Source organism: Castor canadensis, chromosome 16 (genome assembly GCF_047511655.1).
Source record: "Castor canadensis chromosome 16, mCasCan1.hap1v2, whole genome shotgun sequence".
Taxonomy (NCBI): Eukaryota; Metazoa; Chordata; class Mammalia; order Rodentia; family Castoridae; genus Castor; species Castor canadensis.
Genome location: NC_133401.1, coordinates 48,974,780 through 48,993,825, shown reverse-complemented (window position 1 = coordinate 48,993,825; position 19,046 = coordinate 48,974,780).

The following is a 19,046-nucleotide window of genomic DNA, read 5'->3' as shown; positions in this document are numbered from 1 at the left end:
CCTCTCAGTCTAACGTAACTTTAAATCAGCTGCTTTACAAAAGTGCTTGCAAAAAACCTGCAGCTGCCATGCTTATGCTCTAACTCCGCCCCCACAAGGGGAGGAGGGAAAGCAAACAGGCGCACCTGTGCACAGGTTGCCGGCTTCTGGACACAGCAAAATGCCTGCCATAGCTAAGAAAATCCATAGAGAGGACCCAGTACATCTTGGGCCACCAGCCACATGTGGTGATGGCTGTGGCCCACTGCCACTTCCCCTAAAATAAATGCACACAGAGTACACAGGAAAGGGGGAGGGGTGACAGGCCACAAGATCAGGCCTAGGCAGTCAGGGTCATTTGTCTCAGGTGTGTGTGGAGGGAAAGGCACCTTGCACAAGTCCTGCTCCTAGCCCCACCTCACACTTTGGGGCATCAGACCCATCCCTTGTAAGCCAATTATTAGCTCAAGGTTATAGTTCCAGAAATAACAAAATAGACATTACTGTGGTCTCTAAACTTCTCATTTAGAATTTTCTATACCTTTGGCCTCAGCATAAATTTTTCCCTCCAAATATTAACACTAGTTGTCCCGCATGGCACTGTTACTGGCCTGAAATGCCCTCTGAATGCCCTCCTCTAACTTTACAAATGATTTCTTTGTTAAAAAGGTAGCCTTTATTAAAGAGGCTGCCTGCTGTTAGCTAAAAGACAGGATCCTAACATTTTGTTCTTTCTAGATGGGACCTGCATCTTCCAGTCTTCTGGCTGGTAGATGTTGGAAGCTTTGTACTAAGGCCTGGCCTCAGTATGCCTTGGGTGACCAAGAGAAGTGGCCTTCACAGGGTTCCTTAAATTACAATACCATACTCCAATTAGACCTTTTCTATAAAAGTAAAAAAAAAGTAAACTGAGGTCCCCTATACAAATTTCTCTCATTAGAAAAGCAATGGGTTCTGGCCCAGGCCACTCAGGTTGGAAATGATTATATGGCTCAAGCAGTAGAGTGCCGCTTTACAAGCATAAAGTCCTGAGTTCAAGCCCAGTACAGCCAAAGTAAAAAATAATAATAATATTTGGGGCTGAGGAAGTAGCTCAATGGGAGAATGTCTGCCCAGCATGTGCAAAGCCCTGGGTTCAATTCCCCAGCATTACTAAAAAAATAAAAAATGGTAAAGAAGATAAGTGGCATTAATGTCACTTCAGCCATCTCATAGTGGAAAAACATAGTTTAACCTGGACCAGATCCCTCATTCTTCAAGTGAGGAAACTGAGGCCCAGAACAGTTCAGAGACTTGCTCTCCAGAGTGTCAGGTGTCAATGTAAAATAAGAACTTTACTTTACAGCAACAACCTTTCAGAAAGCATACCACGGTGGACTCAGAGTCACAGGTGAGAGAGGTTCTCCTCAAAGATAAATTTCTAACAGTCAGCCCCAGATATTCATAAAAAACTCAGACTGTGGCTGAAGGGAAAAGTCACTGAACCAAGTAATACAGCTAGCCATGTCTGTATTTACAGCTATGTCTGTATGTCTGGGACCTTACTAACAGGAGAGAAAAAGATAAGAGACACCATGGCCTCATTGCTGCTCTCAGAGAGGGCCCCACCCAACTGGGGCCTGTATCCTGAACTTGCTACCATGGTGGACAGGAGGGGCACTTCTGCAGAGAATGCTTAAGAGGGGACAGCCCAGGAGACAGCCCCGCCCCCAACTGGGACCCTGCCCTCTGCAAGGGTAACCACTGGAGGTCTAAGTGCCCCCATCACCAGATGGAAGGCGAGGTGCCTCCTCCTATGGATTGATGGGTCTAAGCCTCCTGGCCATACTCCACTTCTTGGCATCAATGTTGAGGAGCCATAATTGCAGAAAAACAAAAGGTCATTTTCCTCCTAGACAGTGGAGCCCATTTCTCTGTTTTACCTTTTTCTCCTGGTCCCCAGTCCAATGACAAAAGTTATCATTCAAGACAAATCTGGCTAGCCCCTAGAGTGCTAGTTTACCTGGCCTCTGACCTGCTCTTGGGGACACCTCCTCTTCTGTCACTCTTTCCTCATAGTACCTGAAACTCCAGTGTCCCTGCTGGGACAGGATTTACTATCTCAATTAAAAGCTCAAATTCTCCTCCCCCCAGGCAGTTATCTCTGCTGCCCCCTCCTTCAGGAACAAAGAGATTCCACAGTGTGGACTGATGAGATGAGTGTAGGGTGAGCCAGGATGGCCCTCTATTCAAATAAAACTCAAAAATCCCTCACAGTTTCCACACCTAAAACAATATCCCCTCAAGCCTGAGGGATGATGAGGACTTATGCCTATTCCTAAAAACAATAAGGGCTACTAATTAGTTGCTCCAGCCCCTATAATAAATTTAAAATTCTTATAAAGTTAATTTTAAAATACAAGTTACAAAGTAAACAACTAGAAAGGATATAGATAGGTAATAAATGTATTTTTTGAGAAGTTAAAGGACAAAGGAATGGTTTTTTGGATGAGAAGGGATTTTGGAAAGAAGGGTTTGTCCTAAAGATTGTTTCAAATAGGAAGGATAAGGACAAACCATCGAGGGTTTAGTATGTTGTATAAAGGTCTAAGTAAGTTTTAAAAGTGCATAATAAAAAACTTCGATGTGTGATAAAGTTAAAGTTGAATGTAATCTAAGAGTTGCCTAAAAGATTTTTAGAGTCATGTCAAACTATAATCAAATCCTCTGTCTATGAAATAACAAGGTTATCTTAATATTGTTCTGCTCTGAGTAGCATCTACAAAAAACATTACAGAGAAAGATTTTATCAAAGAAATTTTTGTATTTTCTGCTGATCTTGTCAAGCTTTAAGTACTACTAAATCAGAGTTTATTTACATATTTGCTATGTGTCTTAAATGACCACCTTGTAACAGTGTTATGTTATACTTTATCTAAATATGGTACAAACATTTAAAAGGTTAAAAGTGTCAATTTATATAAAATAATGAGCTAAAGCTCTCTTTTATCCAAGAGTGTTACATTTAAATCCTGACAGTCCCTGCCTCCCACAGGTCACCTACCTAGGTGTGGCCTTAAAGGGACAGACTCACTCCCTGAGTCATAAATGCATCAACCCAATTTTCCGTTTCCCAACCTCCATACCATAAGACAGCCTACAGCTTTCCTGGCAGTTATAGGATTTTGCAGAATTTAGATCCCTAGGTATGTAGTCCCTGAACAGACACCTTTTTATGCTCCTCCTAATGTTCCTATTTGGTTCTTAGATAATGTATGGCCAACCATTTCTCTTAGAAAAACTTGCCTCCAACAGACTCTGCTCCTCTGGCTGACTACCTGCCTCCTCAGGGAACTTCTCAGAGAGCATGCAAACCAGATCCTGCCCCACCCTATAATAATTTCTGTTAAACCAGGGCATCTTGTTCTCCAAAAGGATCTTCTACCCTCTCCATTGGGACTTTGATGGACCAGCCCTCATCTGGTCATTCTCATGACACCCACTGCTGTCAAGCTCAATGGGTCCCCCAATGGCAGCACCTCTCAAGAAACAATTAGAAAATGGAGACGGGAATTGGAGGACTCTTGAAATTGTCTAGGGGACAACATTTCACAGTGGTTCTCCTGGCCAATGCCCGTCCTGATGCCTGTGTCCTTGCTCTCCTATTCTTAAGCTTCCTCCTTTGTATCTTATGCATGTCTGCTATTACTAATCAAAAATTTAACCAGTTGTACCTCCAGGGATACCAACCTCTCCAAAACACCAGGATAGTTGGCTGATATCCACCATGCGGAGGTCAGAGGATTGGCTCAAGACTCTTTATGACCTATGGCTACAAGAGACCTTCATCAACTTCAGGGAAGAGGAAATCTTCATTTTTGGAGCCTGGGTGTATGCCATCATGAGGTTCAGCACCCCAACATTGTTTGCCAACTAACCCTCCCTTCCCCTATGCCACCCCTTGCCAGCTCAAAGAAGCCAGAGTGAACACAACGCCCCTCTTCCTTAACAAACAAAAAAGGGAAGAATGTTGGCAATAATGGCACTGATAGGTTTCGGTTCTTACTGCACCCTTAAGCTTCTGTTTTCCAGGGTCACAGTCCTGCCTCCCAGGGTCACAGTCCTGCCTTAAGTCTAGCTTGAATCCTCCTTCTGCCCCAACCTCCAATCAGCATGAACCATAAGATCCTAACCAATCAGATCATGCTGAGTCCCACTGAGGGGCATTTAAGCCCCTGCCCCTCTCTCCCTCTCTCTCTCGGCTCTCTGCTCTCTCCCTCTCCCACCCTGCAATAAAGAATCTCTTGGCCAGTTCACTCCTCTCCATGTGGTCATTTTTGGGGCCCACATTTCCAACATCTATCATGCCTGCACTATACCTGCCCCACTGGAACTATACCTGGGGTGGCTAAGGAACAGAGTCAAATGTAGGGAACAACCTTGAGCCAGTGCCAAGGCGCTGCAGAAACCCTAGGCCCCTCCTTTGAAATCGTTCTGCCCCTGACTCCTATGAATTCTAGTCCTCTGATAGACAAGCAGCACCCATGATCCCCAAAATGCCCAGCACCTGGCCAATCCACACTAATGTCCTTTTCACACAGTAGCTAGAACACACCCTTTGTGTTTCATTCCTGACCATGCGCTCTCATTTTTCAACATGAGCAGGCTGAAAATTCTCCAAACGTTCAAGTTCTGCTTCTCTTTGAATTAAGAATTTCATCTTTAAATCAGTTCTGTCTTCCCACATGTTACCATAAGCATTCAAGAGAAGTCAAGCCACACCTTCAACTCTTCGCACAGAAATTTCTTCAGGTAAAAAAAATATCCTATTTCATTGCTCAGAAGTTCTCCCAAACACTAGGACATGGACAAATTCAGGCAAACTCTTTCCTTTCCTCTAGTTCCCAATGCTCTGTTCTTCATTTCCATCTCAGACTTCATCAGAATGTTCTTCACCATCAATATTGCTATCAGTATTCTGTTAATGACCACTTAGATATTCTCTAAGAAGACTGAATCTCTCCTCTTTTGTGTCCTCCCCTGGGTCAACCTTTACAGTCTGTTCATAGCTATCTAGGCTTTTTCTAGCAGGTAGCTTAAAACTCTTCCAGACCTGCCCACTCCAAAACTACTTTCACATTTCAGTTATTTGTTATCACAGCCCTCCATTCATGGTATCTGGTGCTGTCTTAGTCTACTTGAGATGCTATCACAAAACACCATAAACCGAGTAACTTATAAACAAGAGAAATGTATTTCTCATAGCTATAGAGGCCAAAAAGTCTAAGATCATGGTGCCATGAGATTGGTGTGTGGTTAAGGTTTGTTTCTTGGTTTATTCATGGCACCTTCTTGTTGTGTTGTCACATGACAGAAGGGACTAGCTGGTTCTCTGTGGTATTCTTTATAAAGTCCCTAATTTCAACCATTAGGGCAGAGTTCTCCCAATCTGACCACCTCTTAAAAGTCCCACTGGTTAACATCATGCCCTTGGGAATTAGGATTTTAACATATGAATTGGGGGAAAAGAGGTATAAACATGCAAAACAGAGCAATGACCTTATACAAAATACCTGACCAGTACCACAAACTATCAAGAGCATCGAAACAAGGAAAGTGTAAGAAACTGACAGAATCTAGAAAAACTAAGAAGACATGGTGGATATTTTGGCTGGGATTCTGGAAAAGAAAACAGACATTGGGTGAAAGCAAAGAAAATATGAATGAAGTGTGGATGTTACAATAATATCAGTATTGGTGTTTTGGTTGTGAAAAGTATACCATACTAATGTAAGATGCTAAAGTAAATGTGAGAATATGGGAAATCTCTTTATTATTTTTGCAATTTTTTCCTAAAACTATTCTAGCATAAAATGTTATTGCAAAAAAATTAATTTCATCTGCTTCTTTTTAGTTTTTTAATGCAGCTACTGAATTTCTTTAATTTACACATATGGTTTGTGTTACGAGTCCATTTTACAGCACTGCTTTAGAGAATGGAGTGGCTATGGTACAAGTGGCACTGAACTTGTTGCCGGAAGCCTGTAGTGTTTCCCACTCATGTCACCCACCCTCCTAGCCCAAGGTCCTCATATGTAGGAAGAGCCCAAAAGGGTTGTTGTCAGGATTGTATAAAATGGCTCATTTGAAAGAAACTAGCTCAATTCTTGGCCTATAATGAGCAAACATTGATTGACTGGTACTATATCCTGCATTTTTGCTCTTGTAAAAAAAATAAATAAATAAAAATTTAAAAATAAAAGCAAATAATGAATAGTCAATACCAGAAGTTCTGGAGGATCACAGGAATAGAAGACTCAGTCCTGGATCTCTGATATGGAACAGGTTGTTTTACACAGTCTCAGAAAAATACTGCTTACTCCCAAATAGTTAAATATGAAATACAGAACTATGCTAGGACTCAGTTTCCATCCAAGTGGTCATTACCTCTGGTGCCCACCCACCTTGTTTGTCCTAACAAGTCTTTTTAAAATAAAATTGGCACTCAAATTCCTACATTTTATAATTTAATTTCTATATCACATGCATATAATTATTCTTGAGTTTGAATGAGTGGAATTTGAATGTATAGGAATAAAGACTTAGTCATGTACACTGTATAAGCTATTTATATGAGACTTGTATTCGTTCAAATTTAGCTAATATTACTAAGAAATATGGCCCATGGTTTTCTTCCCAACAGGAAGTAGACAATTAATTACATTTCCAGCAGAACGCTTCAGTGACTACAATCTCTCCTGAAGCAGTTGGTTCAAAGCCATCCATCCGTCTTTATTCTATCCACTCATTTAGTCACTCCACAAATATTGAGGGCTCACCCTGCATCTAGCCCTGATGACACATTCTTCTACTTGGATGTTTTTTTCTGCCTTTTTCATGCGTGTTTGTCATATTTTCCAATTTAGGTGTAAATCATTGAAAGATCTAGTTTATGGCTCTTCTCTCTTGCAGTCATCTTACCAGCTGTCTCTCCTGTGTGTTCCAGTCACTTACACTGACAGGTAACAGACAAACATAAGCACGGCCACAAGAGGAAGAAAGGAAAAAAAATCATAATAATTCAACTTCCCAACTCCATTAATCTGTATTTAAGATCAGGTAGCCAGAGCCCAGGGGCTGTCACAGAATGCTTTGAAGTTAGCCACTACCCTAAAGCTTACTTCACTCTTTACCCAAAAGTAATTCACACTCTAAACATCAAGACCTTAGAGCTAGATAAAGCAAAGGTTAGGAATTTCAAACAGAAATTCTCTATCAATTAGAGCAGGACCCAGGAGATTACTCAATGTCTTTCTTAACAAGACAATGCCCCAAATTCAGGAAATCACCCCAGGGGCCAAAATAACCCCTCCCAGTTTAACAGCCATCTCAGTCACCCAGACCCATTACCTTTGACCACAAGTATTCCTCCAGCTCTCCACTGTAAGAGATGGAAAACACCATTTTTAGTTTTTGCTCCCATTTCCTGTGTGAGGAACAGGAAATGTTTCTCTCTCTTTCTCTCCCTACCGACCCTGTTGTTCTAGCTCTGGAGACACCCCACTTTTCCTCTGTTGAAAGTATGTTCCTTTCCTAATAAACTTCACTATTACTTTTACTGAATCTTTGCATCTTGCTTGAATTTTCCTGCCAGACAAGAACCGAGGTAATTTTCATGGCAGTTTTTCTGGTAACACCACCATCACTGCTGAGAGTCATACCTCATATCTCATATACTTGCCTACCTAGAAGACAAAGAAAGAGCTGGGTTTTTTTAGACTCAGTTGCAGATAAAGAAGAAAAGGACTGCAGTATAAGGTCACCTCAGTTTTTTCAAAATGGGAGATGCCAATCCTTCCCACATGTTTCCCCTGATTCTATATTTCAGGTTTGATGTTAGACTTTTCTTACCATGAAATCCAGTTTTCAGTAATCATGATTAAATTCTAGGTTTGGACAGCTTTGGCAAGTTGTCCTCCTTTACTTGATAAATCACAAAAAGTTTCCCCTAAATATTGTCCAAACCCAATTTACCAGTCTGGGAAAAATGAAGTACATATCTTACTTCTCGTAGGAAATGGGTTTGTGTGAGGTTTCCACATCACCCCACTCAGCACCTACCCCATGGTACAAGTGAGGGTCCAGAGGGATGTTAAAGGTGCTTATGAATAACCTTGAACGAGCAGTGGATTTGACTTTGACAGAAACCAGATCTCAGGCACTGAAAGCTATTTAATGTAATTGCTCTCCCAGTAAGGAGCAAAATGGGGAAACTGAGTACTATAATCAGTGCCAGTCTTCTTGACTGATTGTTAAAGCTGGAACGAAATCCGTTGCAGCGGTGGGGAGCGAGAGTTCCCTGATTTCCTCCTTACTACTTAGTTATTATTCTGAGGAATGTGTTTAATTACAGAGAAGACTTGGTTATTGCTTTCTAGTAGCTGGCTCTCTTTGGCTATTCCTGCAGGCGCCTTTCCTTTACCGAAGAACAAAGGCCTGTTTACAACTGGACCACATCTTTTGGCTTCCATTTCTGAGTTTTCTCCCACACCAAAGGAAAGCAAGGTAGTGTAATGCAAATAGCCCCACAGTAGGCCACCTTTGCCAATCCAGGACCTATTTTGAACTGCATGCAAACTAGAAGTCTCCAAAGACCTGTGAACTGTAAATAACTTGGGTTGTGAAAGGGGTCAGCTTGGTTTAATTTAGAGCTTCACAGAGCTTTTCTATAGAAATTCAAACGCCAGTGAACAAATCCCTCTGGGGCTTGTAAAAAAAAATATTCCAGGGCATGCACCTCTATTTACTCTTTAGACTCCTGCCTGTCTGGTGGAGGTCTGCTCTAAAAAGCTAATCAGTCCTTCCCCAGTGGCTGCCCAGGCTCTTAGTGGTAAGCCTGCCTCCTCAACACAATCCCTGCACTGAGTGCCACAGCACACTGAGGACTGGGACACTGTAGAGGAAGCGTTTGCAGAAAAAGCAGTGTTGAGGTGAAGGCTGAGGCAGAAAGGATCTGGGGACAAACACCGGTGGCTGCACAGATCTATTTTATCACCTCCCACATAGTCCACTGCCACAGCAGTGGAAATTCCTTTTCCTAGAAAATATACTCACAATTTCACAGTGAACAGAAAAGGCAAAAAAAAAATACCAACCAAGCCTCTGCTCACTGTTGCTGCCAGTCCCTTCTTCAGAAGCCATTGATAGGAAAACACAGAATCGAGAGATGACAAGAAAAATTGTCCCAAAGGAAAGGATACTGAAACTGGAGTTTTGAACCCAAGGCCCAAACTCCTGAGATTCCATATGCCAGATTCGGCCACCTGCACCTAAACACCAAATAAAGAGGCATGGTGAAGACAGAGAAAGGAGGTTGCGTGGCTTTGGACATCCCATGGGAAGAGGGTACAGCTCATCTTCAGCAATCTTCAGGGTACAGATTTGAACTATAGGTTTAAGCAGACAAAAGAACTGGGGGCAGGGGACAAAGGTGGACATAATTAAACAGTTCCAGTTACAGGTGTGGTCCTGACTGGTGGAGCAGTCTTGGTCAAGCAGGTGGTCTGGTCCAGTTTTGGGAAGTTATCACCTGGAGGGAGTAATCTGGTTCCTGTGTCACAGGATTGTCAGGAGAATTGTCCTCACTGGGAGGGTGGCAACTCCAAGTGGCTCCAGTTTATTGTCATACTAATGTTATCAGTTTTGTCTTTTCTGGAATCCAAGGTGATCTCAAAGTGATTATGAAGAGAATGGCTTAGAGTGAAGACAGATACAAAATGGACACAGGATGCCAAGTTTCTCTTGTTTTTATTAATTTGTGGGCCCAAGGAAGGAGTCAGTGCTTTTGCGCAAAAGCAGCTTGAGTGCCTCTTGCATGATGAGACCAGAAAGGTCCTCTGGATGCCTTGTGTTCTGCTAGATTCTCTATAGTCACATTATCTCTGTCCATCTGGCCATGCCCAGAAAATAAATGGTTTTAACTGTGGCAAAAAGAGTTAGCTCATAGGAGGAACTTTCTACTTTCTTACTGCAAAGAATATGAGGTGTGGAATATTAAATAAGATGTTAACATGTCTTGCTCTGAGGGTATTTAGTATAGAGGAGAGTATTAATTTTTTTCCTAACATTATATGAACAGTTCCGCTTTCAACCAGATGAGTCCCCAAAAGTGGCAAATTTCACAAGATTTATTGGTAAAGACAGCTGCCTGCTCTGGCAAGGAGAATGAGAAATATCCCCGCATATACCATAAAACAAGTTAATGCCCCATTATGATCACAACCTGGAACTGCTTCCCTGTGAAACAAAGTCAACCCTTTGGTGCAGGTGGCTTAAGTCTGCCATCTTCCTTTATCAATTTATACAACAAAGATCAGAGCTGACACACCTGGTGAGGGTATTGGGTCCTGAACAGTTCTAACACAGGAGACCATCTTCTTGACGGGCAAGCCTCTGCAGTGCTAACTTCAATCATGGGCCAGTGAGCCTTGGTGGTGGCGTATCAGAGACCCCTAGAGTCTGTCTTCCTCAAACATCTGCCCTCTCCAACTTCAATACACTACACCAAAAATGTCTGATTTTTAAGAAGTTTCATTTTTGAATGAGTCTTTGGTGAAGGCATTGCATTATAATTATACAAATACATTGCATGTGTTAATGGTGCTGGTGCAGTCTGTGATCCAAAGACTTCCAAATTCTTGTCCCACAGGGAAGAAACCATGACAGGGGATGTGGGTGTAAATGGAATTTTTTAAAAGTTAGGGAGAGAAACACAAAGGGGAGTATAGTGGGCCCAGTTGGAAGCCGGAAGCCTAGAGAAAGTGTTTCTCTCTTCAAGTTCTTTTTAAACCTATGATAACCTATGGAAGGGGAGAACAAGGAGATTCCCATCCAATAATCAATGAGTGAGGAGGGAATGAGTGGTTCCCAGCCAGGTGAGAGTGGTTCTTGAAAAGCATGGTAAATTTAAGATGTAATATTTTTTTCTATGAGTCCCGAACTTTCCCTACCTGGACAGGGAAATGTTTAATCTTCCAGTAGTTATATAACCTGTTAGTGTCTAACCACACTTTGCAGAGGTGAGGAAATACCTAAAGAGTTACCTAGAGCTAAGCTTGATGGGGCACACCGATAATCCAAGCACTTGGGATGCTGAGGGAAGAGGATGGTGAGTTCAAGGCCAATCTGAGCTACATTGAGAGACCCCATGTCAAAAAAAAGACTATCTGGCAGAAATCAAAGCCCTGAGCACACTAAACTGGTAAGAGGGTGGGGAGGGAGGAAGAAGGAAGGAAGAAGAGCACAGCACTGAATGCCACCAAGCCCACACTGGAGTCTGGGTCAGCCTTGCCTTATGTCTGTTCTGCCACACACTTGCTTTGATTTTGCACTAGAAGATGGGAACCTAGAGGTCGAGGTGCAAGAAGGTAAGAATAACTATAGCAGTTTAGGGAGCCTGGCAGATTAGGGAGGCACACTCAAGTTTCTTCAAGAAGGATCACAGGAATCTGTCATCAGTGTGACTGATCAAGAAAGGAAGCTGTAAAGAGCAGCTGTTCTGTTGCTATGCTATGCACAGCCCTGCACATATGGTGCTGAGCCAACCCACGCAAGAATGAATGTACTCACAAGAATGCACACATATTTATGTGTATATTTACAGTCATGCACAAAGGAAGGAAAACTATGTGTGCAATCAGTTGTCTTATAAGAACAAAAGAATATGCATTCTAAAAAGTTGAATTCTATATCACCTCTAGAAATACATATGTATTTATGTTTATATATTGCCAAGATTACTTTCTCCTGGTAAAACTGACTTCCTTCAGTTGTTTTTTTAGCCCTCAGTATGTGACTTTGCGAAATGGCAAATTTGGCAAAGGTCAACACTTGCGCATTGTTTGTTTTGGTCTCATTGAATTGGCACAGCACCACCTATTTGAGAGTTTAAGCCAAGTCTGGGAAAGCAGAGACTCTGTGGCCTGGCCCCATTTTGCCTTAAGGACCATTGGGTATTGTCAGCCACAATATGTACTTATAGGTCTTGCCAGCCAGGAGCAGGTGAGTCATTCTAACTCAGCAATTAGCTGCATGCCTGACTTTAGTAACTCTCTTGGGGAGCCAAATTGTTGGGATCCAGATCCCTGTGCCTGCATTTCATCCATAAGACTGCCTTGGCTCTCCAGCCTAACCTTATTCACAGTTTGATATGAGCCAGGTTCTTTCCTAAATGCCATTTCTTTGGAAGTGAGCATCCCAGGGTCAGTGCTTTTCTCTCAACCTAAGTAGTTTGAAAACCTGTGATACGTTGCACTGACCTTGCCCTTCCTTGCTGTCACCCCTTTGTGCTCTTCAGCTTACACTTTTGGTCTATATGTCCAACTCTGCTATCTCTAAGTAAGTTTTTCTATGCTTTTAGAATTCTTTGCACTGATTCTACCTTGCAGAACTCTGCTGTCGCAAGCAATACTTTACCTTGCTCATCTCTATCCCTCTGCAAGAAAAACTGGAGGAGGAAGATCAATTCAGTTTATTTGGAAATCTGGAAAAATGTATTGGAAATGAGGAGGTAGAGTTGAGGGAGACAACACTAGGTAGGAAAGAGTAGAGGTAATAGAGAGGAGAAGGTGGGGATGAAGAAAAACCCAGAAGAAACCCAAGGGAAAAAGCTCATCCAAACCAGCTAAAAGGTTAGTCAAGAGAAAGTACATAGAAGAGGAAATGGACCAAATCTTGCCTTAAGCAGTAACTCACTTGGATTTATTTAACCCTAGCAAGGAACCATTTACCCAAGCAATCAAAACACAAAAAGCATGGAAGCAAAAGTCTTAGAAGAGAGAAACTTGAGAAAAATCAAAATGCCAAGAAAAAAAGAAAACTAGAAGGTCTGAAGTCCATCAATGAGGAAAACCCACAATGGGAAAAGACTGGGGAAATGTTTGGGTATGTTCAGAGGAGCAGCAGTCATGCGACTCTCACAGGGCACAGCCCCTCTGCTGCAAACTCTTGGCAGTTCATCCATCACTCATTAAAAGTACACCAAATGAGCCTTAAGGGAGATAGATGACCTTTCATATTTTTCCATGAATAATGTTAGTGATGGTGTCTTTCATCTTCACAGAACTGCTCAAGGTCTAAAATAATTCCCAATCCTCTCGACCCTTAAAACAGAATGAAGTGCAAGTACCTGTGGCAGGAGGACAGGGAATGCTACACATCCACTTGCTGTTTCATTTTATCAGCACCATCATCCTGATCAGCCACTGTCTACTGTTTAATCTCTTTGGTGAGTCAGCGTGTTGCTAAATTCTTATTTCAATCCTTAGCACAGCTGTCGCATAGATGCAAAAATACAGCTTCTTAGCAGGTTATATAGAACTAGAGTCCATACTCCTGTTGAGAAATAGCTCAGGAGACTAAAATTCTTTCTCTCTGCCATTTCCAAGTACTGTCCAGTAGAATGACACATCACTAAAGACTCTTGGAACTTAATAATGAAATTTGATTTAAAAAAGGACATAACTTAGATGATTGTGAAGCTCTGAGCAATAGATACTAAATATTAATACTCTAATAGCATTTAAAGTTAATTTCAAATTCAACTCTCTTAGAATTGGCTCAGGCTATATGCAGTATTCCTTTTCTGATTTTCACTGGAGTTACTTTCCCTTCTTAATCTAAGCAAAAGAAAAGAGTTAGAAAAGGTTTTGATTATGGTTAGAAGTTTTTTTAATCAAGTGGGGAAAGGAAAAGCCTGGAACTTGAAACCTCAAATACTTGTTATAATGATTCTTTGTCATTTTATACAGAGATAGCATCTTTGTTCCACTTTGTTTGAGTATTTATCTTAATTTATCAATTCAAGAACATTTTGCACTTCTGAATTACCCTGGCTGAGAAAATTCCATTAGTGAACAAAATACATTTTTATATTAAAGAAGTTTAAAAAAAAAAGAGGCAATTTAACCAACTTTTGCCACCTCATTCTCCAATCTGTCAACAATTTCTCAGCATTTAGATAGGAATACATGATGAAACTATATTAAAACACAAAAGAAATAAAGGGAAAAGGATGGCAGGACTAGAGAAGGGAAGGATGGAGGAAGAGAAGGAAAGTTAGTTTTAGGATTCCCATCCAGGTATTGATGATATATCCATCCTTCCTGCTCGTGGAATCAGTCTCCAAAGAAGTTTGTGAGGGTCATTTGCATTTTCCGCTGTGAAAGTGACTGAAATGTATCCACAGTTGGTTTTCAATAATATGACAGAAGTAGTACAGCTGTCCTTGTCAAGAAGACAGTTGTCAACCACTTTCATCCCCACGAGGCTGCTCAGAAACATTTTTCTTTCATGAGTGCAAATGAAGAGATGGAAAGAAATAGGCCAGAGGAGAGCAATAACAGTAGAACACTAGCTGCATTGATGTGAACCATAAAAGGGTCTAATTTTTAAAAGGACTGAAATGCCTGTCACCATCCTCCACATGGCCCCCACACATATGCTCCCATGTCTAAGTTCTACTATTAGAAATTTCTCTGCCTCCTAAATATTTTTCAGTTAAGGACTTCTTAATGTGCCCCTCCCTTTTTAAAAACAGACTTATTAAGGCATGATTGACATACAAAATACATATGTTTAAGTATACAATTTGATAAGCTTTGACATATGCATACATCTGTAAACCTATCATTATAATTAAGATACTAAATGTACCCATCACTTAAAAAAAAATTCCTTCTCACTTTTTGAAATCCTTCCCCTCATAAGTAATTTGCATTTATGTAATGGCATTGTCCATCTTGGTTTGGCTATTCTAATCCTTTGCATTTCCATATGAATTCTAAATCTCAGTTTGTCAATTTGTATAAAGAAGCCTGTTTTGATTTTGATTGACATTACATTGAATCAGTGGATCAATTTGGGAAGACTGACCTTTTAACAATATTGTCTTTTCCATTTCATGAACATGGTATACCTCTCCATTTATATGGGTCTTTGATTTCTCTCAGCAACATTTTCTAGTTTTCAGGGTGTAGGCTTTAAACATCTTTTGTCAAATTTAACCCTGAATATTTCAAGGTTTGTTACTATTGTAAATGATATTTTCATTTCACTTTCTGGATACTCACTGCTGGTATATAGAAATATAACTGGTTTTGAATTTTGGTCTTATGTCCCGCAATCTTGCTTCACTCACTTGTTTGCTATGGTATGCTCTTTCAGATTATTATGCCCAAGAATAAAGACGGTTTGCTTTCTTTCTCTGTTCTTTTTCTAACTTGAATGCACTGACTATAGTCTCTGGTACAATGTGACTAGAAGTGTTGAAAGTAGGTATTCTTGTCTTGTTAGCAATCTCAGGGGTTACTCATTCAGTCTTTCACCATTAAATATGATGACAGCTATTACTTTCATAGATGCCCTCTACTGAGTTTACTGAGAGTATTTTTAAATTTAGGCAATTTGATTTTTGGAACTACCAAAGTTATCACATATTTCACTTTTAGTTTTTTAATAATATGGGTAATTACACTGGTTATAAAATGTTGAACCAATCTTGCCTTTCTAGTATAAAACCTACTAATTATTATGCATTTTTACATAATGTGTTTGATTTTTTAAAAATTTTATTTAGATTTTCTGCATCAGTGTTTTGGGGGGAGGGCACTGGGAGGCTTAACACATGGCTTCATGCCTGCTAAGCATGTGCTCTACCACTAAGCTACACCCTCATCCCTGCATCTATGTTTATGAGGGATATAGTTTGATTTTATTATCAGGGTAATGCTAGTCTCACAGAATAAGTTGGAAAGTCTAATAGGCAGAGTGCAATGAGGAGACACAAATTTGAAAGAGAAATTTAGTAGCAAGAGTGATTAAAGCAGGACATGGAGTGTTGAGGAATTTGGCTAGTAAGAAGAGAAATATAAAATAAATAGAAACAGCAGACATTAGGTGCAACCACAACCCTCAAGAGGAGAAATAAACCACCCAAGGAAGAGTCACAGCTACCTGGTGAGCCAATCTTATTAGAGCGGCTCACCAAGGGCAGAGAAGTCACTGTGGTACCACACCAGCAGAAGTTGATAGAAATCCACCCCAGGTTGTCAGGGAAGCTGCCCCTGGCCAGATGTCCCACTACAAAACTGCTGAGGTGAGGTTGGGGGAGGCTGCTGACCACAAAGCTTCACCAAAGCTGGGCACTGGTGAAGTTGGCCTTGCCTAGGAGCCTAAGGAAGAACCCACTTACACAGCAGATGGTAGACACCAAGGAAGCTATAGACACTGCCTGATGTTTATTCACAACTGAGTGGTGGTGTTCCTCTCATTTTTCCTTCTTTTTTCTCTGTTTCATTCTCTGCAAACTCTATTGTTATCCATTCAAATTCATCCATCTTTTTCTTCAGCATTACTTATTTTCCATTACTCTCATTCAGTATAATTTTTGGTCTCACACATTCTAGCTTTCACCTCTACAAGTTCAATTGGGGTATTTTTAAAACATACCTTCCATGTATTGACTTACCTTTTGAACATAGGGAACACAGTTATAATAATTGCTTTAATGGCCTTGTCTATGAAGTCTATTTTCTGTGCCATATGAGTCAGTCTTGATTGACTGATTTTTTTGCTTCATTACAGATTATCTTTTCCAACCTCTTTGCTTACCTTGTAACATTTTATTATATACTATAAATTCTTAATTTCACTTTTTTAGGTGCTTGAAAACATTTGTATTCTCATAAATATTCTTGAGCTTTGCTCAGGCTGTAGCTAAGATTATTGGGAACAATTTGAACTTTTAGAGTTTACTTTTAAGCTCTGTTGGGAAGGACCTGGAAGATCAGGGCTTAATCTAGGATTAAAAAAAATTTTTTTTTGTCCCACTAGTAACACAAAGCCTTTCTAAATACTCAATCTCGAAGCCCTATGAATTATGAAATTTTCCATATCAAGAGTGTATATTCTGTGTGCACCAGAGGTTCTTCTCTCTGATCCTTCAGGATGGTGCTTATCCTGCCACACACCAAACAGGACTCAGCCAAGGGCTTGAGTTGGATGTCAGCAGACTGCTAGAGCAGCATCTTCCTATGTAGCACTCTCCTTCTCCACACTTGGCCCTGAAAATTCTACCTGCTTTGATTGCCCTGGACTCTGTCTCTGTCACCTCAAATCAAATAGGCTTCAATTCTCCGTCTGTGTTCTCCTTCCTGCACTGTGTCCTATACACTCTTCCTAAGTAGTGACCTCAGGCAAATGGAAGATTTCTCTCATTTGTTTCCTGTCTGTAATGGGGCCTTCATTGCTTGATGTTCAATGGCTTCTAAACTGTTTTCTGAAGTATTTTCCTGAGTTTTTAGTTGTTTCATGCAGGAATATAAATCCCAGCTCCTATTATTCTGTCTTGGTCAGAATCCCATCTCAATGCACTCTTTCTTAAAGTACAAATATCTGTAATCAGTCAAAATTAAATAAATTAAAGTAGTCATTGAGAGTAAGATTTTACTGAAATGAGACCCAGACTTGCCTGATCACTGCTGTGTGAGGGTGAAGGCTCAGGAAAGTGAATTCAAGTATTAAAGGAAATACTGAAGTAGAGGTAAGACGCTGGCTGTACCAAAAGTCCTTGTGCATTTCAATTTTTCTTGGCAAAACTACTTTCAGAACTCTTCTGCTGGCCTCTTACTTCCTGCCCCAGGGCTTCTGTGGCACCACAGCATATGGTACATCAGGAGACCACTCATCATTACTCATGTGTGAATGACTATGAAGATAGGCTTCCTTCCTCTGTTGCCCCAGACAGACACTGCTAAGGCACCTTTCACAAAACTCAGGAGGTTGCTGGAGATTTCACATCAAGAGCCTTTAATGGTAACCAGTCTAGGAACACATTCTTTTGTTTGTTTGTTTGTTTCTTCATATGTGCATACAATATTTGGGTGATTTCTCTCCCCTCCCCCACGACCCCCTCACTTCCAGGCAGAAACTGTTCTGCCCTTATCTCTAACTTTAAGAACACATTCTTTTAGGAGTTTTTTGTTTGTCTTTTTGCAGGAATAGAGTTTGTTTGGTTTTGTTTTTTTAATGTATCTATATATCTTTTTTTATTATCGTTGTACTGGGGGTACATTGTGATATTTACCAAAGTTCTTACAATATGTCATAATTGATTTTACTCCCTCCATCATTCTCCTTTATCCTGTCTCCCCATTCCTGATGTACCCCAGTTTCAAGAGGTATCATTCTTCCATTTTCATACATGAGTACATAATATTTTCACCATATTCACCCTCCTATACCCTTTTCCTACATCCTTCCCCCTCCCAGTGCTAGAGTTTGAAACCAAGGTCTTGTACTACTACTTTACCATTTAGCTACACCCCTAGCCATTGGAAAACAGTCATCTATTGGCTTTCTCTCTTGTTTTACTCCCTGTGACAGAATAATGTCAATTGTACACTCTCTTTTTGTAGAATTTTATATCCACACCTATTCTGCTTCTCAAGGCAGACAGATGGTACTTTCTCCTACTTTGACTTTTTCTTGGCCATGTGACTGAATTTATCCAGTGAGATACTGCTAAATATGTCACAGTCAGAAGCTTAAACTGTGCCTTCTTGGGCATCAGCTGTCCCATGAAAAGAAACATCACCCTCTTAGCTGCTACCCTTTCATCCCAGGTCCCAGAATAAGACTTACTAAGAACACTAAGAGGAATTGCCCCAACTCATCCAAAGACGTGTAAAGAAATAAGTAGTTGTTTATAATGCTACAAAAGTTTGACACAAATAGTGATAAATACAAATAGGATGCTGCTTTTTAAAAAAGGCTCAAAATACATGGAATTGGCTGTAAGATGGGATGGATGGCAGCCAAGGTGCTATTATAGGGCCCATGTCTGGTAACAATGGTGCCTGGGCAACTTTAGTGATTACAAAGTTGATAAAGGCCAAGGCAACTAAGACCTCAAAACCTCAGGGTAAAATTGTGGGTCAATCCAATTTAAACCAGTCAAATTGCTGGCTAAAAAATGAAGACATTCTAGAAGGGAATAAAGGAACAGAGACTATAGTTGTTTTCCTTCTTTG